Below are 22648 nucleotides of genomic sequence, written 5' to 3'. Positions count from 1 at the left end.
GAGCAATAAAGCTCTAGCCTATAAATAACCCGCGACGCATTCCGTCATAGCGTCGCTATAACCGAAAGAAAAAAACTGCCGCGGCCGCGTCATCGGATTTGTTTTTCAGAGTCGGAACAGTGTGCAAAGTGCTCTCGAGCGGCGCATTTGCACGTCCGCTGCAGCGCAGCGCCGTTGCACGTGGGTAAAACAGCTGAGAGAGAGAGAGAGAGAGAGACGCTCTCGTCGCGCGCACGGGATATGGAGATGAAGGAGCCGCTCGCGGCTCTCGGAGGCAGAGAAGATACGCGCATCAGGAGTATAAAAAAAGAGGAGATACTTACAGATATTTAGAGGGACGGAGAGATGCATTTAGATAGGCGAAAAGGAAGAAACTCGCGGAGGTAGTAAACGGCCGAATGGGACGTATAAAAATGCGTCTGTGCCACAGCCTCCTTCTCTTCTTTTATTTTTTTATTTTCTTTTTGCTCGCTTGGAATTAAGCCGCGGTAATGTTTTCGTTTTGAGGATGCTACATGCGCGAGGGAATATAAAAATGTACTGTTATTAAAATGGATTGCGGTTTCGGCGAGTTATGAGGATGGAGCGACTCTTCATGCGCGACTCTTAATCTGCCGAAAATTCATACGATTTTTTTATTTTTTCGTTTATTATTTCGAGCTGCAACGGTTATTGCATAATATCTCTCAATATGATTTGGTTTTGTAAATGTCGTATTAATGTGAAAAATTAGAAACGATAAAAGTAATAATGAGAAAATGCAAATGAGTGATCGTAAATAAGAATCTGAAGTTGTGGTTACCGCTGACGTAAGATTCGAGCATCTGCGGCTGTTTGAAAAAGTTCTCGTATTATACTTGAAGCACTTGAAACAGCAAGCATTTTTGAATCGTGAAGAAATCGTAAAATCTTAATGACTCACAATGGAGGAGTAAAAATATTCGTTCGTTCCTTTATTTCTCAAGACAGAGAGCCTCATTAAAAGTCATTACGGTTATTGAATGTTACATTGTTTAATATCCACACTATCGTGATAACGTTTTATTTGTAAACAACACCAACCTCAAAAACACTGCAGCCTCCAACGCACGCATAGACCCCATATGCCGCGATGCATCATCCCGTTGTCATTCACCGATTCTCCAACTGCGTCGGTGGTTGGCTCCCGCAGCTGCAGCACAACACACGCACAGGCGGGAAGCGCCGCGCCGTGCGAGCCGGCGAGCGTAGAACCTCGCCGCCGTTGCTGCTCGCTCTCGCAGTCAGTGTTGCCTCGACCGCCGAGCAAATCGGGTCTCGAACGTACCGGCCGCGCGCGCCTCTTTAATCGTCGATCTCCCGCGCGATCTTTTCCCCTTTAATACACATTACCGATTTTTATCCCACATCGCATGTACTCTAGTGAGAAAAGTGATCGAAAATTTCGAGGATGAAAGTACGATTCGACCGTCGTTACCATCTCTGTAGTGCAGTAGCGGCCGATCGATGAGCGTCAAACGCGTCAGAGATATCAGCTGATAAGAGTGTCCGAGCGAGATGTCGCGCTGTCGGAGAGCCGTTCCTGGCGACGATGCTCGTGTCGAGGAAGCCTCTCCTTCCGAGGATTTGAAAAAAGTGCGTGACTTATGTAACGACCCGGCGGATCAAGAGCGTGTCTGTTAAAAGCGTGCGCGCGGTGGACGAGACAGAGAAAAAGAAAGCCGGCCCTGCTTTTCTAGATTCTTATCTCATGCTGCTGGCTAGGACCGAGCGTAGCGGCAGCGATAAGCAGACGACGGATTTTTCGGCTCTATAGCCCGCACACGTGGAGAGCCCGTTCGAGGGGAGTGATTCAGTGTGAGAAAAGTGTGTATGCCAGTGCAGCGGCCACGTCGACGTGTCGAATATTGTGCATCGCTCTCGCGAGGCGAGATTTTATCGGAAGAAAATAGTGCAGTGGCGATCGATCGCAAGTTTCAGTTTTCTCTCTCGCGCGTGCGTGTGTGTGTGTGTGAACGATATCGCACGCACGAAGCGACGGCAGCTGTAGCTCGGTATATAGCTATACGCAAGCTCGCGAGCGAGTCGAGCACGTGGACACGATATACACACACGTATACAGCGAGTAAGAGAGAGAGAGAGAGAGAGAGAGAGAGAGAGAGAGAGAGAGAGAGAGAGAGAGAGAGAGAGAGCGGCTGGCGCACCATTGACGAAACTGCCGCCGAGGTGGAATCTTATCTTTCTCTCTCTCTCGCGTTATTCGAGGTAAGATTAATCTGATTATTTCATTCTTGCCAACCGTACGTAACGCAATGACCGCCGCCGCAACGCGTTTAACGCTTCATTACGTAATTTATTTATACTCCATACGCTGCGAGAGAGGCTGCAGAGTGATTACGAATTTTTTTTTATTGTTTTCCCGACGATAATCGCTCCCGGGAGTTTTTTTGACCAGCGAAACGGCTTAGAAACCTGGCGGTCGCTGCTGCTATGGCTTTTTTGTCGGTTTGGCGAAAACTGGATTTTACGAGGTGCTACAGGCTCGTTGATAATCGCGCTTTTTCTCTGGCTGCGATTTCTTTTTGCAGACTCCTGCTAATTGCGGCAATGTTATCGCTGTATACAGCGAGACAATCGTTGTTTGTTTGTCGGTACGGCACTAACGAGGCTCGATTTTCCTAATGAAAATTAGCCGCGAACGCGTGATTTCGAGAAAATCTTCATTTCTACGCTAGCTAGTAGTGTCGGGATGCGATACTTATCTATCGTTATAAATTAGGTTACATCTGGCGAGTGCGACGAGTAAAAATATTGAGTGATCTAATGAAACACGTGTCGCGCTCGTTTATCGAAGACAACAAAGTCGTGTATCTAGCAGCCGAGGAAAATGGATCATTCCATTGAGCGACGCTATCGTCATTAATAAATTGCGCGACGCGATGAAAAATCGATGGTATCTCGCTTGCAAACGAGTTCGTTGACTTTCTCACTCTCTGTCTTGCGAGAAAGAACGTTACGTTTGCGTTGTTTACGATCCCGTCTCTCGGGTGAGTCACCCCCTGCGTGTACAATGGAATTCGCGGTTTAGAACTAAAAAAAATTACGCTCGCGATAATGATTATCGATGAAAAAAATCGCCGGTGAGCCGGAGAGATAAGCATCTCTGACAGGTAATATTTGCTCTGGGAGAGGGAGGAGGTAGGGTTTTACGCGGGAGATAGCATCGGCGAATAACGCTCGATCAAAACCCAAGAGCGTCGCAAATTGTATTCCTAAACGCAACGCGTGTAGTTATGAATCGTTTGATTGATACACTTAATCGAGGCGCGATTCATTTGTTATTGCAATGTTACAAAAGCTTCGCGGTGATCTAACGCTGTCAGCGGCAGATCTTTGTCGGTAATTTATGAAGTGCGTATAGTGTACTGAAAATATTCGTCGCGTAATAAATGACCGTTTGGAAATTTTAATTGAATCGACATTGACGCAGTCTATATTCTCGAAACTAATTCAATTGAGCCCAACGCGCGCGATAAAATTCTCTCGAACGAGAGCAACGAATCGACACTCGTTCGGCTCTTATCCGGCTGTACACTCGCATCACGAGACATAAAATTCTATATCTCGAAACAGTTGGCTGGAGTCTGTGGGTGATAGGAAAACGGAGCTCCGATTCAGCTTCACTGAAAGTGACATCAGCTGCACGTTGTGGAATTTCCCTTCGATTATATTTGCATGAATGACCAGGCACGGTAGTTTCTTTTTTTGCCGTTTTATTAGCGCGACGTTGCGAATTGCTGAAAAAAGTCGTGATTTTAAGCGCTTCTGGAAGCATCACGTATTTATAAAGATGAGAGGAATATCTTTCGGTAAAATTTCGCGATAATTAACGAGCAACCTAGTCTCGACGTCATTTCGCGCAATCAAGAGATCGCAACAGTCACCATTAATAACTCTCAACGCGTATACAGCATAATAACAATTCCGTGAATGAGCGTAATCTGCTCTAAATAATTGACGGTCAGCGAGCGCTACCGCGAAACTCTTCGTTTATCAGAAAGCAATCTTATCCAAGTACGGTAATCCCTACGTGGTAATCCAGCCGCGTCGCGATTTAAATCGGAATATGAAAAACAATTACGCGAGTCGCCGTCACCATAAGAAAAACAAGAAGTCCCAGCTCCACGGCTGCGATTATGAACTAATTGCGATAATTCCTCGCGCGACGCACGATGCTCGAGGAGTTAAAGATTCGCTTCCTCCAATCAAACGCCGTGGCTAGGAACGACGGCTATTTTTGCGCGCGAAATCGCACGTGACGCGAATGACGCCCGCACGTGGCCTGAATGTAATTAATTAGTGATTAATGGCACGAGGTGGCGCGTAAGTTCACGTACAAACGCCGCGTTGGACTTTTTTTTCCTGTGTTACGCAAGTTAAACGCTGCGGTTATGTGTGTTTTTTTCTTCTTCTTCTCGCGATGCTCGTCAGCTCAGCGAGCTATTGTTTATTTGTCATGCTGAACCGAAGAAGTTCTTACATGGAAACTCACTTTTCATTATCCGTATGGATTATTCCGCGAATCATCGCGGTTTTTGCCGAGATAGCTTCGGTGATGTGCTTTATTCTTCCTCTCGCATTTTAGAGAATATTTTTTACCAGCTGTTTACAGAACTGCGTCTTCGTGATGGTATTTTCGAGATTCGTTTTGTCGTATTCGGAAAAAAAGATCGTTCGCTTATGATAAATAGAATCTTTATTTATGCGGTGCGAGAATAAAAACGTGTAAGGTATGCAAATGTAAACATCACAGAGGCGATTTCAGGCCAACGCTTTTTATCTCGACGCCGCGGAGAAATTACCAGTCAAAGCTCAAGGCTTCGAAAACACTTCATCGATAAGTCTGATCCGTATGACACGTTCAAGGTACTGCGCTATCTTTGACTATGCGCGTAAAATGGAAATATGGGCAGCTGATAAGAAACTATAGATACTCAACAAACGCATACAAAGCGAAATATTATTTGGACACTCCAATTCAAAACGAAAATCCCAGAAGTCGATTAATTTCCGAGAGCCTCGTTAGAAGTCAGCGACTCCACAGAAGTCATCGCTGGAGTTCATCGCGCGTATAAGGAGAAATTGATGCTAGTCCATCCATCAATCGTCGAGGCTCGCGTTTTAACTCGAAAAAAAATCGTCGCAAGCAAAGTGGATGCCTTTCTCCGTTCGGACGTTTTCCCAAGCAGCTCGCGTGTGATTGATACGTCCCGCGAATTTCGGTGGGGAAATCGCGAGACTTCGGGAAGTCACTTTTCTAAGCGAGAGCTGCTGCTGCCGTATAGCTTCCGTTTTCTCTTCGAGCGAGAAGATCGAAGCTTTTACACGGGCGCTTCTTCGGTTCGCGATTTTTCTTTCTGCGGTCGTCGTGCATGTGTTTGCGGTTAATTGGTTTGAGTCCGTCGGGGAAATGCGCATCGATGAGTCGTTGATTTATAGGCTTTCGACGGGCTGTGGTTGATAAATCACTCGAAACGTATTGCTTCGAAAAATCATCAATGTCGGTTGTTTCGCTAAACGCGACTAAACATTTTCTATAAACGTAAATAACTATGAAAAAAGCCGCCGTTGCCGCGAGTGATAAACTCTAAAAACTACAGCGCACTTAAAAAGCCAATATGAGCGTGCGTCAGCCATAATTCGCTGCGCATCGAAAAACTCCCTGCGAAGCACGTAACGTCCCATCTGGACACGCATACCCGCGCTACGGTATCCAGCCAGAAGTGGAAAGCAATTATCCGTTTCGGCCACTCGAGGGAAAGCCGCGCGTGAAAAAACACGTGGCCGACACATGGGCGCGTAGCAGCAGCTCCGAGGGTCCTCTCTGGAATCTGTTCGTTTTACTGTCATACCTATGACTTTCATTCGTATCGTCGGAAAAAGTCCGGGGTCGAAATTAGAATAGCGCAAAAAACAATCCAAATCCATTAATCACTCGCGTGGGGGCAGGCTTTGTTAATATGTTGACACAGTTCGAGAGAGATTGACGCGCTCGTTACGCGCACTCTGCAGCCCTTGAAGGATAAATCAGCCGCGTTATTGCCGTGTCTTGCATTACCGGCGTCGACGAGGGGCTTTATTATTTATAAACGATATTTCACGCGGCTTTTTGTAATTGAAAACTGGCCAATTTGAAACACTGCGGTTTAATTTCCCGAGCCCCGCTTTAATGCGCTGTAAATATTCTTTATGCTCCTGCGCGCGGTGGTTTTTTTTTTTATGGAACAAGAGTTATTGCCGATTTCGGGATAAGGGTGTCGATTAGAATTCCCGACGTTCGTTACTTTTATTTTAATGCACTTCTTAAAGAGGACAGAGTGAATAAAAGTCGCCGTAAACGAATGAAATTTTTATTCGCCGTAAAACGAGAGAAGTTGGCGATACGCGCGCCAGCATATTGTGTGGCGAGCATCTAATAGAGTTTGATTAGAAGCCAACGAGAGGAAACCATATTTCAATCTACGCACTTAGATTCCCGCTTCGTCTCTCTTCCTCTCTCCGAGACACAATAGAGGCGACTCGCGAAGAAAGAGACTCTCCTCTAAAATCCGACCCCTTTATCTTCCGCATTGGCGTACGCCACATAAAGTTAACTCAAAAATTTAGGACTTCCTTCTCCGCCCCGCTCTTATGTCGGCATATCGCGTCTCGAGAAATAAGCCTCTCGGCTCTTTCTCTCTTCTGCGCCGCAGCTTTCAGGATTCAGATGTTTCTTCGTACGAGCTTCGCTGCTTCTTCTTCTCCCGTCGGTCTGTCTGTCCGCCACACAAGTGTGTATTCCGAAGCCTCGTACTCGGCTGCGTGAATTTTTACCAAAGCTTCGACTATTGTTCAAAGCTTTTTTTTCAATCTCAACTCTATCCTCTAGTTTCCCCCTCATGCGTCGCTCTTCTTTTTCCGCCTCTCTAATTTCCATCTCACGCGTCATCTCGAGGAACGCGGGCTGCTCGCATACGGCCTTTCTTTCGTGCGAGGCTCGATGATTTACGCCCGGCGTTTATGACGCAACGTAAAATCATGCAAAACTCCCGCGCGATATGTTAGAAGAGCGCGTGGAAAGGCGCGGTAGCTCCTAGGCATTCGGCTCTAGTCCACGACTCGCTGCTTGTGATGTGTTCTCAGGAGTTGTCGTGTGGAAAAAATTCAATGACTTTTTGCCGAGGCTCTCGTAATTCTTTTGTGCTGCTAAGGGGCCTGGAGGTGAAATTTCACTGATAAAAGTCCGAGCTTGCATAACGATATGCCGAACAACGAATTACTTCAAACATCCACGGCTCTTCCATGGTTTAGCTCGTTTCCACCGGAGAATTTGCATAATCGCTCTAGGAAATTAGTCGGCCCTTATACCGGTTACGAAGGAAGTATCAGACAAACTCTTCCAAAAATGTCTTTGTTCCTCACGCCATAGCCGAGCGTTATTCAATCCGAGATCTCTCGCAACGATCGTATCACGAAAAAAAAAACCCGCGAAATATGTATCACCTCGAGCCACACGAAGATAAAGACTTCGTTACGCGACGTGGTGCAGCGAATCGATAGATCACGATTCGGCAGCGCACGTCTCGGTTACACAAACGGACGCTATTACAATCGCCCGGTAAACCCGTGTTTCTCCGCTTGTCAAAGTCCGCCGGGGTGTCTTGTCCTCATTGTTCCACTCTTTTCTTTCCGAGAGAGAGAGAGAAAGAGAGAGAGAGAGAGAGAGAGAGAGAGAGAGAGAGAGAGAGAGAGAAAGAGCTACAGACACCGAAGCTTATTAATCCTCGACTGTTGAAATCACGCCGACGTCTTATTACCCGGTTATTAGCTCTGTCTCCTCGAGTGGGACGATTCCTGCGTCGTCTGATTGTCTGGTAGCCGTTCGAGGACAATGTGTGTGTTGTCACTCACGGAAACGTTACCAGCAGCTTCCACATTCGCGAGGATTTTTTTTTCCAGCGCGGAATTCATGCGCGATTCAGGCGTAGAGACGAGGCGGTAATTGCCAACGCGTGAATATTCATCGGACGGCCGTTTCGCGACGTTATTCATAAATGATTGAAACAATATACGCGCGAGAGTCAATAGATTCGTATGATTCACCACCGCTGGCGGAAAAGTGGCGGCGGACGATTTCATCGATACACAGAGCCTGAGTAACGAGTGTCTCTCTAGCATTAGCATATCCTTGGGCGTTATTTAAAGCCGAGCGATATGGGACTTTACGACTTCATTATGTTCTATGCGCAAAGTGAAAATCAAACATTTGCCGATGGATAAATAATTAAACTGCGAGCTTTACGTAAGTTACATAGCCGCTAACAGCTTCTCGCGCCATTAGAAAATTAAGATACCGATCGGAAATTCAACCGTGAGTATCACCGCATTCTCGACCGGTCGCGATAATAATTGTACTTTGCATTACAAATCGACTCGAGAATCGTTCGCGTGAGTCACCGGCGGACACACGTGGTTATCGCGGGGTATACTCTTTTGCCGCGAATCTGGAGGAGCTTTTTACGCGCCGTAATCGCTTCATTAGCGCTGAGGGAAAGACGAGCTTCCGCGAGGGGGACTTTAACTAATGTTTTGTTAAACGTGAATTATGGCCGCCGCGGAGAACTCGGGAATGGAAATTAACAGAAATGATATATCATCGACGCGAGGGTATTTACGGAAAGCGCGGAGTCTGCGCCGTTATGTTTGCTTTGCCGCGTGTACGTGCGCTTCCTCATGAGGGAATATCGCTCGAAGCTTACAATTTTAGTTATGAAAGAAAAATCAGCAGCGATTACGGATTAAAAACCGCCGACTGTCTCTATCGCCTCGGAACAATAGACACAGTCGAATTGACGAACGAACGGCTCGCGTGAGGTGTCGTAATGGGAAAAACAGAGCTGCCGCTCGCTTTTTCCGTCGACCTAATTTTTTCTCCCCCTGCATCGGCTAGAAATCGTTCGAAGTACACATCGGCGGCAGAAGCCCGTTATGTACTCGATATCTCGGATACCGATCTAGATTTTTAGCGAGAGCCCGACTCATCATTGGTACACGCGTACACCGTCTCATTAGCCTTTCTGGCTGGATAAAAAAATGGCTATTGTTCCATTATGAAATAGTCGCTGCGCCGAACATTTCTATTCATGCGAGCCGCGAATGATCAAGAGACGATGCGGCGTATAGCCCCGCTCGATGACACAGTCATTCGCGGATTCCCTCGTGTAAATTCATACCGATCCTTTCAAGCCGCCGCCGCCGAAGATTCTATGCCTTTGTCGCTTCGCGCGCGCGGTTTCATTGTGTGTAAGTATTCTACGCGCGACTCACGCTCTCTGCTGCAACTTCTTCTTCTTCTTTCTCTCCCACGAGAGAAAGAGAGACTGTGTACGTCGTGTAGCGTGAGCCGGCTGTTATCTGCGCGAGAGCGCAATGTCCTGTGGCCCGAATTACCATACACACATAGAGAAATACCTGGTAGCAGCTATGGCGCACCGGAAGTCGAAAGAGAGAGAAGATTGTTTAGACTCTGAGCTTTTAATCTCGGAGGGGATTATTATTGCTGGCTCGAAATTGCGTTGTTGACCAGAGAGCTATTGTCTTTTCAAATTGAAAATTAGCTTCCGGGCTTTGTGCTCGTTTTAATTTTCGCGCGCAAGTTCGTAGAAAACTGCGGTAGCAATTTGCCTTCAGCTGAAAAAAAAAACTCTTACAAAAATATCTAAGCTCGTAAAAAAACATGTTCCACATAATCCCAAAAAACACCAATATTTACTTTTCAACACTTTCTGTTTACATTCCCATTCCCCCTCACACACATACACACACACACACGCACACATGCTGCAGAGCAGCCTCTGGCTTATTGCGACTACGCGACGATGAATCATCCTCACAATAACTCTCGTGAGAAGAATATCTGGCTTCCCCCCTCTTTTCCGAGCGCACATTCCCAGCGAGAATTTGTCGACCTAGAACGAAAAATAGTCTACGCCCACGCAGACTCGACCCGTTAAATTCACGCGACCGATTTCCCAGCCGCGCGCATGTATTTTCGTTTCCGCGTCGCGCGATCGCCGCCCTTTTTACGATCGTTTCCGGTGTGTGTTGGCTACACACGCGGGTTTATTAGCTTCGACGACAATGGCACTTTGCCCGACGATATAGACGCTTTTATTTTTGAAACAGGTGTTGATTCGCCCGCACGAGTGTATTTCCGAACTCTGTTATATTACGACGTTGATTTTGATTCGTTCGACGCGAACTGGGCCGACGCTATTTCAGTCGGTGCTGTTTCCCGCGATCCACGCCGCGTGTCTTCAAGTTCCACAAAGGGTGTCGTGGCCCTCTCACGAGGCTCCTCGAATCTCTCCAGAGAGAAGCGCAGAGAAGAAGTCTCGCATATTTACGCCAAGATTCGCGATACAGCTCCTCTTTGCGCGCTTAATGCCAATTAGACGAAATCCAGGGGACAGGCTCTTTCTCTCTCTCGCTCGCAGTAACGATCCGCATATCTGCAGGGTCGGCATATCGCGCCTACTGTATATATACAGACACCAGCAGCGGCGGCGGTGAGAGTGCGGCTAGACACGTATGTACGCGCGGGAAAACCTGTTCTGCTGCCGCTGCTGCTGCTGTTCGCCGGGGAACAACACGCGAGTGTATAGAGAGAACGCGAATAGAGCCAAGAGAGGCTTAGAGAGGAACGAGCCGCTGATGGTATGCCGGATGGCTCCGCGGGGAGGGGCAGTTTATGGAGATGATCGGGAGGGTATTGGGTTGACGGCTACATAGCGGCTCTCTCGCGCAGCCTCGGCTCATTCTCGAGGTTATTCACTGCGTATACTACACACTGTACCAAGCCTTGTTTTTACCTTCGATCTTCGCACCTGACTGATTTTTTTCCATCCCGTGTTTGTACTCCAAGGGACCTTGATAAGCCCTCGAAGATCGATGTTGGTGAGTTCGCGCTGAACCGCGGCAGATGACCGCGCGCTGAGAGTGAAAACGGCCCGTCATGCTTTATTGTGCAGCAGTGGCAGCAGCCTCGGCTGGTAGTAAAAGTGTTCCAGTTGCTCAGCCACGCGGCGAACGGACGGCAATGATCGGAGGAACACGCGCCTGTGTAAATTGCATCGCGGGCCTTTGTCAACAGTGCGTTGCGCGGCTTTTTTTTTTGGAGCTAGTCCCGCGCCAAAGTTGTTATTAATTTTTTGTTCGAGGGAATTTCAACTCTGCCCCTCTGATCAACCCTAAGCCCGCGACAAGAGCAACAACTGGCGGTTATTTTTATAATCGAATTCTCCAATCGAGCACACGCCAAAGTCCGAGGCAGCTTGTTCGCCGATAGGAGATGAGAAAAAAGAATTCAATAAAGCGCATACGCGCGGGCTTTTATTGAGAGCGAAAGCAGATTCGATTGAGGCCCTAATTGAAGTCGATTGAGAGCTGCGCGCTCGCGGAAATGGGACAACAAGAAAATCCTACGTGTGTGTGTTCTTCGGTTGTATTATGCAACGACGTATGCTAGGAAGGAATCGCGTTATCGCAGATGTCACGTATAGTATCGAGAGGAGCATAGGATTGCGATTCGATGTATCATTGCAAGGACGCAAAAGTCGATTTTTCGGGCGTTTTGGTTGATCATGGAATTTCACGGTCGTCCCGGCGCAGATCGCGTCTGCCGTATAAAATTCCAGAAATTCATCTTATTAAATTTAAATAGCCCGATGATCACCCGTGCTGGGATACGAGTTTACAACTTCTGCGCCGGTCGAGCCACGGGGGGCCAATTTCGACGTCAGTGGTCCTTAATTATGATCTTCCTGTTCCTCGGAGTCTAATCCGGTAGTGGATCTCGCTAATGACTCCCGGCTCGAGATAGCGGCTAGATAATGGGCTTTGACAAGTCGGAAATAAATAGCGGCGTCGTTGGTTAACAATGTAATAGATACGCTGCGTAACCACCACACAATTCTGAAACGAAATACTACGCGTGAACTGTGTCATCGTCAATGTCTTAGGTTCGCCTTGAAAAATATACAGTATCGATGAAAATATACAACGGACTCCCAGAACAACCTCAGCTCAGTCCATAGCTTCCATTATACCGAGCTCATCATCGATAAGCTATCGTCTCCCCGACATCCTCTCGCCTAATCTTGTAAACCTGGTATCACTCGCGGCTTGGGGAAAAAAGCGCCGACAACTTCGAACCTCACCCAGTGAGATACTTAGCCGCGTATAGATATACACTCAACTCTCACCTTCTTTCCTCGCGCAGCGATCCGATAAGCTCGCGAGACGAGTCCGCAGATAACCGCGAGTCTATGCAGTCGATTCCCTCCGCTCGACACAACCCCATTGATCAGCAGCGTCGACGAAAGAGAGGCTCGAAGCTATCGCCAGCCGTAATACTCGCGCGCGCGCGCCAGGTAACCTTGCAAGGCCTTTTCTCCCGCACGTGGTGTGAGAGACGGACTGGTCGGATGCCTGCGGTGTTTAGCGGGTGTTAAACGGCTCTAAACGGCCTCGGCGGCTCTCGCACCCTGACCCTCCCACTCCTTCTTCTCTCCGTCTCTCTTTTCGAGGATTCTTCGCTCCGACTGCGTCTTCTTTGTATCTCTGTATATGCGTCTCTGCTCGGCTTATGAATGCGGCGCTTTCGATCGGGATCCACGATTCGGGGAATCCGAAGGGCGTGTGTGTATCAGGGGGGAGAGATTTTTGAGTTATGAGACGGGATCACGCCGCGGCGCGCAGTCACTCGACTGGATGGGATTTCGTGTCGGTTTATTAAGATATGGTAATAATATTCCCGATCGGAATACTGCCGTGAAATACGATGTCGGTTACGTGTTATAGGGGATACACGTATGCTGTTGTTGTGTGGGGCCGATGATCTGTGGGATGGCCGTGTCCGTTGTGGAACTTTCTATAAACGATTTTTTTCCGACGATCACTGTAATATCGCAGGGTTCGGTTATTGGAAAGGTCGTAATTCGCGCGCTATAGGAAAACACGGAATATCGTAGAGAGCAATAGGCCCGGCGGCTATTATAGAACGTGAATATTGGCTTATGCAACGCGCGGCTCATTACATGAACTCTACGGTATTTTTTCCACAGTGCGATTATGTGAGTATACATCGATAATTTTAACCGTGTCAATTACATAATAAGCTTATATACTAAGAGCATTTGAACCTTAGTCACAGGCATCGGTACGATCCGAACTATTATATCAACTATTTATGCTAATTCGAGGAGAAAAACACTTCTGAACTTCGCGATGTAAACACCACAGAATTTTTCAAACCAAAACCAACCTCGTCTCATCCATCCGACAGTCAACACCTCCTTCTCTTTGTCCCAAAGTCACGCGCACAAAGGCTCGTTTTTCCTCGCTTTCTTCGCGAAAAACGGGTACGCGCCGCATCGGCGTTAATTGGCCCCTCGCTCACACCATACACACACGTGCGCGCTCGCGTTTTCGTCCCTCATCTCTCGCGGCTTTCATTATACATCCGAGAGCTACCCGACTTGACGCGATGATTACAAGGGCGCCGCCGACGGCTAGGAAGTAAATCGCCCGGACCTTATTCGCACGGCCGCTCGCGCATATACTTATATGCGCGGCGGAGAGCTATATGTAGGCATATTTGCGCGTGCGACCCGTTTTCTCGTTTGCGACTCTCAGTTCTCGTTAATTACGCGGGGCTGTGTGTGTGTGTGTGTGTGGACGTGTTGAAAAATGCCATTATTGAAGCTTAAGGTGTGCTTCGTTAAACCGTTAACGGGGGGTGATCGACGCTTTTTCGCTGTTTATTTTGCGTGCGAAGTGATTATTATTGTGGCTCGATAAAGACGCGCGAGCAAAGTAAAAACGTTATCGGCGGGTAATTAATTGGGTGTACAATAAAACTACGACTCGATCGATACACTCATAAATCGACAATCATCATTACGTAAAAAGATTACCATAACGAGATACCTCGTCGCCGCCGCGACACAAAGTACTTAATCAACCGTGAAGAAGAAGAAGAAGAAGAGAAAAAAATCGGCAACGGCATTTTTTCACGCCGGCTTGTAAGTGGGTTAAGGACACCGCTTGAAAATCTCCGCTGCTACACGCAAAAATTCGTACAAATATATTTTACACACACACAGTGCTTCGCCGTCTTCTCTTATCAGCCGGCGCATCTCGCGCTTATCCGATCAGAAATTTCCATAAAGAATTCGATTTATCATCGAGTATCTTATTTGTCACTGTCGGTATCGGCGACAACGACGCTAATTGATTCGAAACGCTCTCGCTCGGTGTTTTTCTCTTCGGTGGGAGCACAGCAGTCCGTAAAAATGAAACACCCCCTCCCTCTCTCGATTTGTTTACTGCGGCCAATAAACACAACGGCGCGTACGTTAAACGGTAAAAACTCGACCGTAAAATCACGGCGAGTCTCTCGAACAGTAGATAAACCAGCCGTGGCGCACTCCCACACGAGATAAAAAAGTATGAGAGAGATCTTATATTATACCGACACATACGCGCCGGCGCCTCTTCCCTCGTGAAAATGGACGTACTGTGTACGGCTAATTACCCCGGCTATCGGGGCATTTGTCATTCATTCGGCCCTACAAAAGCGCCTGCATTTAATTCCAATTAGCCCCGGCGTATCTTCGCGCATACGCTGGCTGCGCACACATCCGTGCGTGGAACCTGTTTCCAAACCGCGGGGAATTTTATTGAAAAGTTCGATGCGCTCGTTCCTCTTATCTCCGCTGTACACGCGGGCTCTTTTCCTTCTCGCTTTTACTTTCGTCTTGTACACTTCTTTGCAGCTCGTGGTGTGTGAGACATTTTGCCCGGTTCGTTATCCGCCGGCCCTGTCGTTATTTATCTGGCTATCGAATTTTTCGTCTTTATCGATGTGTGTATTCGGCTTGTCTTCGAGAGCTTTTTTTGAGCTTTGCTAATACTGAATAATTGAGATAGACGAGCGAAGTCTTTTATCGCCGAATATCCGAGCACGGCAAACTCGTTAGATTGTGTGTGTAAATGCCACCAACGAAGACTGTGTATACCCTTTTCATCGGTTTCTCTCTCTACCTTTCGACACACACGATCGGCTGCATATCTACTCGACATTATCTGACATTTTGTAATTAAAATAATTTATACCGGTCGATAACTATATAAGTAGACGATAAAGCAAAGAGCCCGCGCAAGATAGTAATTACAATAACAAGAGGGGAAACATTTTTTCGGGACGAGGATTTTATCGCAGGAATGAATAAACGCGCAAGCGGCTCGCTTATTCCCGCCGGAAAAAATTACTCAATTTACTCGCCGCCCGTTGAATAATGCACTTTCGCGCGGGACTTTTAAAATTTAAATCGGCGATGTCGAATTATACATTGTAATTGAGCGAGTTCCAGTTCGACGGTATACAGACGGTAAAAACATTGCGGACTCGTTATTATTGAAAGTTAACGGTCAACGGGAAATGATATGCCGACGAAAAACACGCCGAGTATGCAGATACACCGCCGCCGCAGCGAATTCCGACGGGCCAGTCTAGTTTCCTGTTATAAACGCTCTGATCAATGAGGCGGATGAGTCGTTTTGATACATCTGAATTAAACATATCGTATATACGTTTTAATATTCATAATATAACGAATACGACGATTAAAATCGTCGAGAGAGAAAGAGAGCATATTTCCTTATCGGCATCGCTTGCCTGCAACCAATTAAAAGCCCATTTTCCCGGCCGAAAAACCAGCTGCGGCGCTGCGTATACCGTCCCGCAATCTACTCCGCTCCCGCATTGCAATCCAGCGCCGGCAGCTCGAGATAGCACGTGTATAGGTATATATATACGTGCAGGCGACGCCTCCGCTCTTTTCTCGCGCGCGCGGTTCCGTTATAGCGTAGGCACAGCTCCCTTCCTCTTTCTCTCTCTCTCTCTCTTTCTCTCTTGGAATAGAATCTCCGGCTCTTTTGTTTTTCCGCGCACCGCGACTGGAAAGGTTCGCTGATCCGCGAGACTAGAGAGCGTATAAATGAAGTGCGCTGATGCGTCGGCGGTTGTACGCGCAGGCTTTGGTATACACAACAATCGAGCCGCGTGGGATGGACCGACGATTTTCCTGCGCTGTGGGAAAATTTTGTAGGTGATACGACGACGCTGCCCGCCGATATTTGCTAACGATCGCTCTGTGTATGAATCATTGTATTAACTTTATGGGGGTACATAAGTGTGCCTCATGGGCGGGTACGGTTGATTGTTTGCGGAGGGAATTCTCCGGGATCGATCACTTCCTATATTCGAGTGATGGTGTCTTGATATTCTCTGTTAAAATTACGAGAAGATCGTGTGAGACAATGATTTCAAAGGATGAGAATCTGACTCACTTTTTGTTTCTCATAACAGCACGTTCTCGCGATAGTCCTCGGAAGCTTCTCGGATCCGCGCACACAACTAGACCATTAATCCAACTAATTATATCAGCTCGAGAGCATGAAAGTACCTTGACCCTCATCCCCCTCTAAAAACACCAGAGTCTACTCCACGTATAAAAATCGCAAAGCCAAGCGACTCCACAATCTCGCCAGTTGCCCGCAACAATAAAATGATTCACTTCCTCGACAACGACGAGGAGAGCAGGAAAAAGCCTCCTTCGCATGCAAAGCTCAGTATAATATTACGCGAATACGCGCGCGCGAAACGTGGAAGCCATTGTACGGCGATAATGAGGATGATGACAATGAGTCACGCACTTTCGCGGCTAACGGTTCGTCCTTGATGATCCCCGCGCGACGTCTTCTCTCTCTCTCTCTCTCTCTCTCTCTCTCTCTCTCTCTCTCTCTCCTGCGCAATTAGTTTTCAGCTGCCCTCGGGGTTGCTCGCGCCTGACGTAAGGAGCGGCGATAAGAAGCCAACAGTGCCGAGCTTTCTCTCTGGATGTTTAGAGCTGATAGCGTCGGTTTCCTCTGTTTGGAGAAGAAAATAGCGTGGGGCTTTTTTGTTTCTGTCGTCGAGAGGTGCCGGGGCTATTCGTTATCGGGGTGTCAGGCTCGGCAACTACTGTTACATAGAGCTGGGAAAGCGATAAAGGGACCGTTATAGTGCGATGATGTGACGTCGCTGTTTTCAATTTTGAAATTGTTGCGTAATCGTTATTGCTTTGACTTGCGCGTATTTGCTCGCGAGACTTAGTTCTGCTGTACGTGTTTTTAAATGATACTTGACACCTGCGACTTGTAACATAACATTTTTAGATAAGCCATGAACATTAACGACGAGTGTAAAGTCTTGTGCAGGAAGTGCGAGCCGAGCACTTGTACGGCAATAAATTTCACAAATTCGATGTATTTTATCTACGAAATCAATGATCTCACACTCGCTAAGCGGCTGTGTATATCAATAAAAACGTTAGTTGCAACACGTATAGACCGACGTTTATTTAACTTGATTTATATGTGAACCTGTTTCGATGGAAAAATAGATCGAAAAAGAAATATTCTAGTCGCCTCCAGTAATAAATATCAATTTTGCTTTAATATATGAAAGTCCACATCTTGGAGAATATACCGACTAATAATTAGATACGAAAACGCACAATAATTCCAGTTAGCAAATTATTATTTCTTAATAACACTCCGCAGTGTAGGAAACTTGCGCATTGTGTCTCTCCGTGACAGTAGGTTGCGGCGGAGACTTCGTAATAGCACTTTACGCACGAAAAAATCGGAAAAAGGCGCAACTTCCGGCCGCGCGAGGGGAAAGTTGATGTTTTTTTTGCCGATCGAGTGCTTGATTTAAAGGCAGCTTCTCGTCGTTTTATGATGTATCTCCAGGGAAAAACTCGCGGCGCACGTTTGATTTTCCCGTATGGCGCGAGAAAGCAAAGATTTAAAAGGTAGCGCGCTGACGTTTATGCTAGGAAGGAAAGTGTCCACTTTGAAGTATTTTGGGATTTATCGCCGAGTCGACGAGAGGATTTTGCTTTGGTACTTTGTTGCTCAAACAGAGCTTTGATTTTTCTATGTGTTAATGCGCTTTGTTTACTTTTTTCGAGTCTGGCGGAGCAGTTTTCTAATAACGGTAATTTTTTGCTGTTGTTGCGAGCTAGTGTGCCGAGGAATTTTAACTATCGTGTCTATTTTGCGTTTTTTGAGAAAAAGCGCTGGATCCGTAAAATTTGTTTTGTGCGCTTTTCGTTTTTTTTTCTTCTAATAATACCAGACAAAATTCACAGAATTTGTTCTTTGATCATTTATCTTGAAAAAAAGAGGCCCCAGACATCCTCCGATAGTATGACTGGCTGATTCGACGGTCCTCCCTGACCGCTGCTAAAAAGCCTGTTGTCAATCAGTCAAAGGCGCGATGCGCAAACAATCGCCGAGAGATAACGAAGAGGAAAAAAAAATTGATTTCCTTTGACATTTTTTTCGATGACCGATGGCTTCTCGATTCCACTCAATGTCACCGAGCCTACTGCCGCTACTAATAAATTGCTTATGCGGAGAGATATTTTAGTTCCAAAATAAACTGAAATTTTGATTTATCGAATCCTTCGACCGACGGATAGCTTCTTTGTGGGGGAAATTAATTTATCGTCCGTTCGAATTTTATCCCTGTGTGATTTACGTCATTTGCATATAAAGCCTGAAATTCAAGGCACATACACACGGGCGCACAGACCAGCCTTAAGCTAACACTTTCGAGTAAACAGACTTCTCTCTGGAGCATTCGAAAAGAAATTAAAATTCAAAGCCCTCGAGAGTATGTGCGCTGGTTTATACACACCCGCGCGCGGGCGCAGACGCATTGTTTCTCGAGCAGGTCAGGCTCAAGGCGAAATCATTAAAATACATCGAGAGCTCGTGAAATTCCATGAATATTGCCTTGGCTCGACAGTCATCGTCCTTCTACGTCCGCCAGCCGTTAGATTTACGATTTCGGCTGCGAGCGCGAAAGTCACCGTTTCGAACTTCCTGATATACCAAAGCCGAGAAGTATACGGTATGTGTGTGTGTGTGTGTGTGTGTGTGTGTAGGTACACCGGGAGTCGTTCCTCGTGTTTCTTTTCGCGTCGTACGCCGGCGGTGTCGGTATTTCGTGTTATTCGGACGTTTACAGGCTGGAATTCTTCTCTCTCGGCCGCTGCTGTTAAACGAGTTAGCGATAATTTTTTCGGCTATCTCGGGGCCTTCTATTTTACTCGAATTGGAGGAAGCGTCGGGCTGTTTGCACGCTGTTTATCGGCTTCTTTCCAACAGTGTTTGCCGATTTTTTTAGTGAATCGACGCTTTGTCCGAGAATAGCTCAGTTCTACTTCTTTTACACCAACATAGCATATTGTATCCGCTAATCGTTCCTTTCACGCTAATCCCTTAAGTTAAAAATCTTCGCGGTTAGCAGCTAATCCAGCGAATTCCAGCAGAAAAAAAGGCAAGAGATAATTCACGCCGTCGTTAAATTTTACAGCTTAATTTCTGCGGCGAGATGCGGCTTTTGGATAAACGGCGACTTTCACGATCGCCCGATTATCCCGATTCACTTTGAGAAACTGAGTTTCCGAAGCGTCCGATTGAAATTGAATTTACTAATAGCAATGATCAGAGCGGGTATACACTTATTCGGATAATAAGGCGTTGCAATGAAATCGGGTTTAAAATATCCGCGGCCGCAAGAGAGAGATTATAAAGGGGCTTATTTATTGCCACTTAATCGTAATCGTATACCCTCCAAACGCCACACGATCGGTATTATTGTGCAATTTTTTAAACTTCGGAAATTCCCTCGGCGATCAGCTGTCAAGATAAACGGCACCGATCTTAATCTCGCGGACAATTTGCGAAAGCTGCCCAGTCTCCTTTTTATTCCCCGTAAATCGGTCAAAAATTCAGAGGAAACTTTAATTATCCCCTGTGTGTGTATGTGTGCGTTCAAGGAAAAATTCCCGAGAACGACATACGTACACCGGCGCACAGCGGAGCTAATCTCTATTCTCTCGTCCCTTTTCCGCAGCAGCAGCACACAATGCTCGGGAGAAAAATCGCACAATCGTCCGGACAATAAAGGGGCATATCCGAGTAGCGCGGCGTGCACTGTATACGTGCAATCGTGAAATTTTACAACGCAATCCCTTGGCTGCTGCTGCAAGCGTCGTGACTCGGAGCTCAGTCGGTCGTTAAGGATGTATTCCGCGCTCCTCCTTCTCGTGTGTATAGCCCAGCGAAATATCGTCGGGAGTAGAGAGAGAGAGAGAGAGAGAGAGAGAGAGAGAGAGAGAGAGAGAGAGAGAGAGAGAGAGAGAGAGAGAGAGAGAGAGGAGAGGAAAAAATGAGCCACGAAGATGCGCGCCGTGTGGCATTGTCGAGTAGTCGCATGAAAGGGATCTCTGTTCTTTGCCAGGTGGATCTTCCGAGCTGCTCTTCTTACCTACACACGGGCAACGGTTCGCCGATTTAGACCTGATAGGGGTTCGCTTCTTCCTGCATAATAGTCGAGGCTATTATGGTGTATTCGTAGTTTTTCGAATGGATCCTTTGAAACGACCTACGCTTCTATGCAAATCCATTAGCGACGATCCTTTACCTTCGATTCAGTCCGGCTCAAATGCGCACGTGTGTATAAGCCCAAGAACGAGCAAGTAGCGTATCAGCGGATGTGCGCCCCGCGCGGCTCTCCTCGGCATTGTGGAGTAGTTTATCTTGCGGTAAACAAGCCGCTCTTTCTCTCCTCCTCCTCCTTCTGCTGCTGCCGCTGGAACAGCGGTGTAGTAGCCTGTAGGGGGGAAAAGACCGAGTTACGTAAGGTTAATTGCGGTCGTTCGGGCTCCTGATGCGCGCGATCCTTATCGGTGCGCGCTCGGACCTTGATCTCACGCTGATTACTCGCATTGATGAATTTCTCTAATTAATTCTTCACACACATACACTACTGTGTGTCTTTTTTGATTCGTCTGAAAATATAATGCGGAGAGTGCAGGGAAAGGAATACACTGCAATTAAGTGTAAATATATAACGAAGCAATCTTCGGTCGCTTCCTCGGAATTGGCTTTCCTGAAAACTCATTCCTCGAAACAAAGAGAGCAGCGAGTGCGCGCGAACGAAGGCGAGAGATCCTCGCAGCGCTTCCGAAGCATCTATTAGAAAGAGTGACGGCTAGAAAAAGAGGGAAGCGCGCGAGCGGCGAGTGTAAGAACACCGGCAATTTGTGGCATTGCCGCTCTCTCTCTCTCTCTCTCTCTCTCTCTCTCTCTCTCTCTCTCTCTCTCTCTCTCTCTCTCTCTCCCTCGTGCGCAAACCTGTGCGCAGGATCAACGAGGTGAAGGTCTCCTGCTAGAAGACAGGATTCTGCGGATGAATGAAGCGAGGATGCGTGGACGGGTCTATTATTTCGCGAAAAATGTAGAATATAAACGCACCGCTTATTGTCACCGTCTGCAAGCTCTGGCGGGAAATTCAAATTTCGTCCTTGTAAGCGTTCACTCGGAGAGAAAAATATCATAGAGAAGCAAAATCATCGCGGCGTGAGAGTATAGAACGAGTCCGAGGAAACGACAGAGAGGGAAGGATCAGTCTCATCTTTAGAGAATTACACTCGAACACATCGGACTCGTGCGCCAAGCCGCGGACGGATAATATGCACTTTGCATACTGATGCCCACGCGCGCGCGCGCTCTTTATCCTGATTATGCAAAGGCTCCGCCGCGCTGCGAAGACGATCCTCGGGGTATAAGCAGGATCTCCCCCCTCTCTCTAGGTCTCGGTGCGCAAACAAATATAGCGCGTGGCGTCCGATCCTATCTTTTCTGCAATTTGCAGACCGCGACGGGATTATCGAGGGCCTCGATCGCGAGCGCCGGTGAAAGAGAGAGAGAGAGAGAGAGAGAGAGAGAGAGAGAGAGAGAGAAAGAGAGAGAGAGAGAGAGAGAGAGAGAGAGAGAGAGAGAGAGAGAGAGAGAGAGGGTAAAATTGATATGTTGCGCCGTGGCCGATTATCGTTATTTGTATAATTAAATGATTATTTTCTCGGAGACCAGAGAGAAAGAGAGGAGTTTCGGCTCGACGAGGGATTTTCGTGGGTTTTGTTGGTTTAGTCGGGCGAGAGAGCGGACGCTGTGAATTCATAATTCCGCGCCTCATCCTGCCGCTGCTGCAGAGCTGGAAACGAATAGCTTCGCAATCAGTGCGGGATAAAACTGCGCGTTTGCCTCTAATGAGGCGAAAAATTAAGCGAGTTTTTGCAATCATTCGCGAACGTGATTTAATCTTAATGAGACAGATATACTTTTGTATCTAGGCACCTTTGAATCGATTGGCGCTGAAATTATCCGCTGTCTTTTGCGCAATTTGCTCAATGAGACATAATTATCGACAAGCCAATCGATAATGGCGTATATTTACGAGATACTCGCTAGGAAAGCCGTGTCACTTAATTTGTACGCGATTAAAATATTCTCTATGTTCTCAAGAGAGAAAAAATTCCTCCACTATGGCCTTCCTATCCCTGGCGGCACGTCGTCGTTTGTTTAAGCCTATCTCGGCGCTGACACGACAGCCCGTCAATCGTCGCTTGCATAACTCAGGGGCGAAATTTTCCGACCGAAGAATTCG

The 22648-nt window shown here is 47.1% G+C and overlaps 1 protein-coding gene across 2 annotated transcripts in view; it reads left to right on the top strand.

Annotated features, from left to right (window-relative positions):
• Positions 1-1257: 1257 nt before the first annotated feature.
• Positions 1258-22648, top strand: part of LOC100123284 (stAR-related lipid transfer protein 13) — a 227147-nt gene continuing 205756 nt past the window's right edge. For both annotated transcript variants that reach the window (XM_031926169.2, XM_031926167.2), the window contains exon 1: positions 1258-2244. The gene's annotated coding sequence lies outside the window, so the exon portion shown is untranslated. The remainder of the gene's footprint in view (positions 2245-22648) is intronic.

Source organism: Nasonia vitripennis, chromosome 3 (genome assembly GCF_009193385.2).
Source record: "Nasonia vitripennis strain AsymCx chromosome 3, Nvit_psr_1.1, whole genome shotgun sequence".
NCBI lineage: Eukaryota > Metazoa > Arthropoda > Insecta > Hymenoptera > Pteromalidae > Nasonia > Nasonia vitripennis.
The sequence above is the reverse complement of the archived record's forward strand: the minus strand, read 5'-3'. Positions and strand labels throughout refer to the sequence as shown.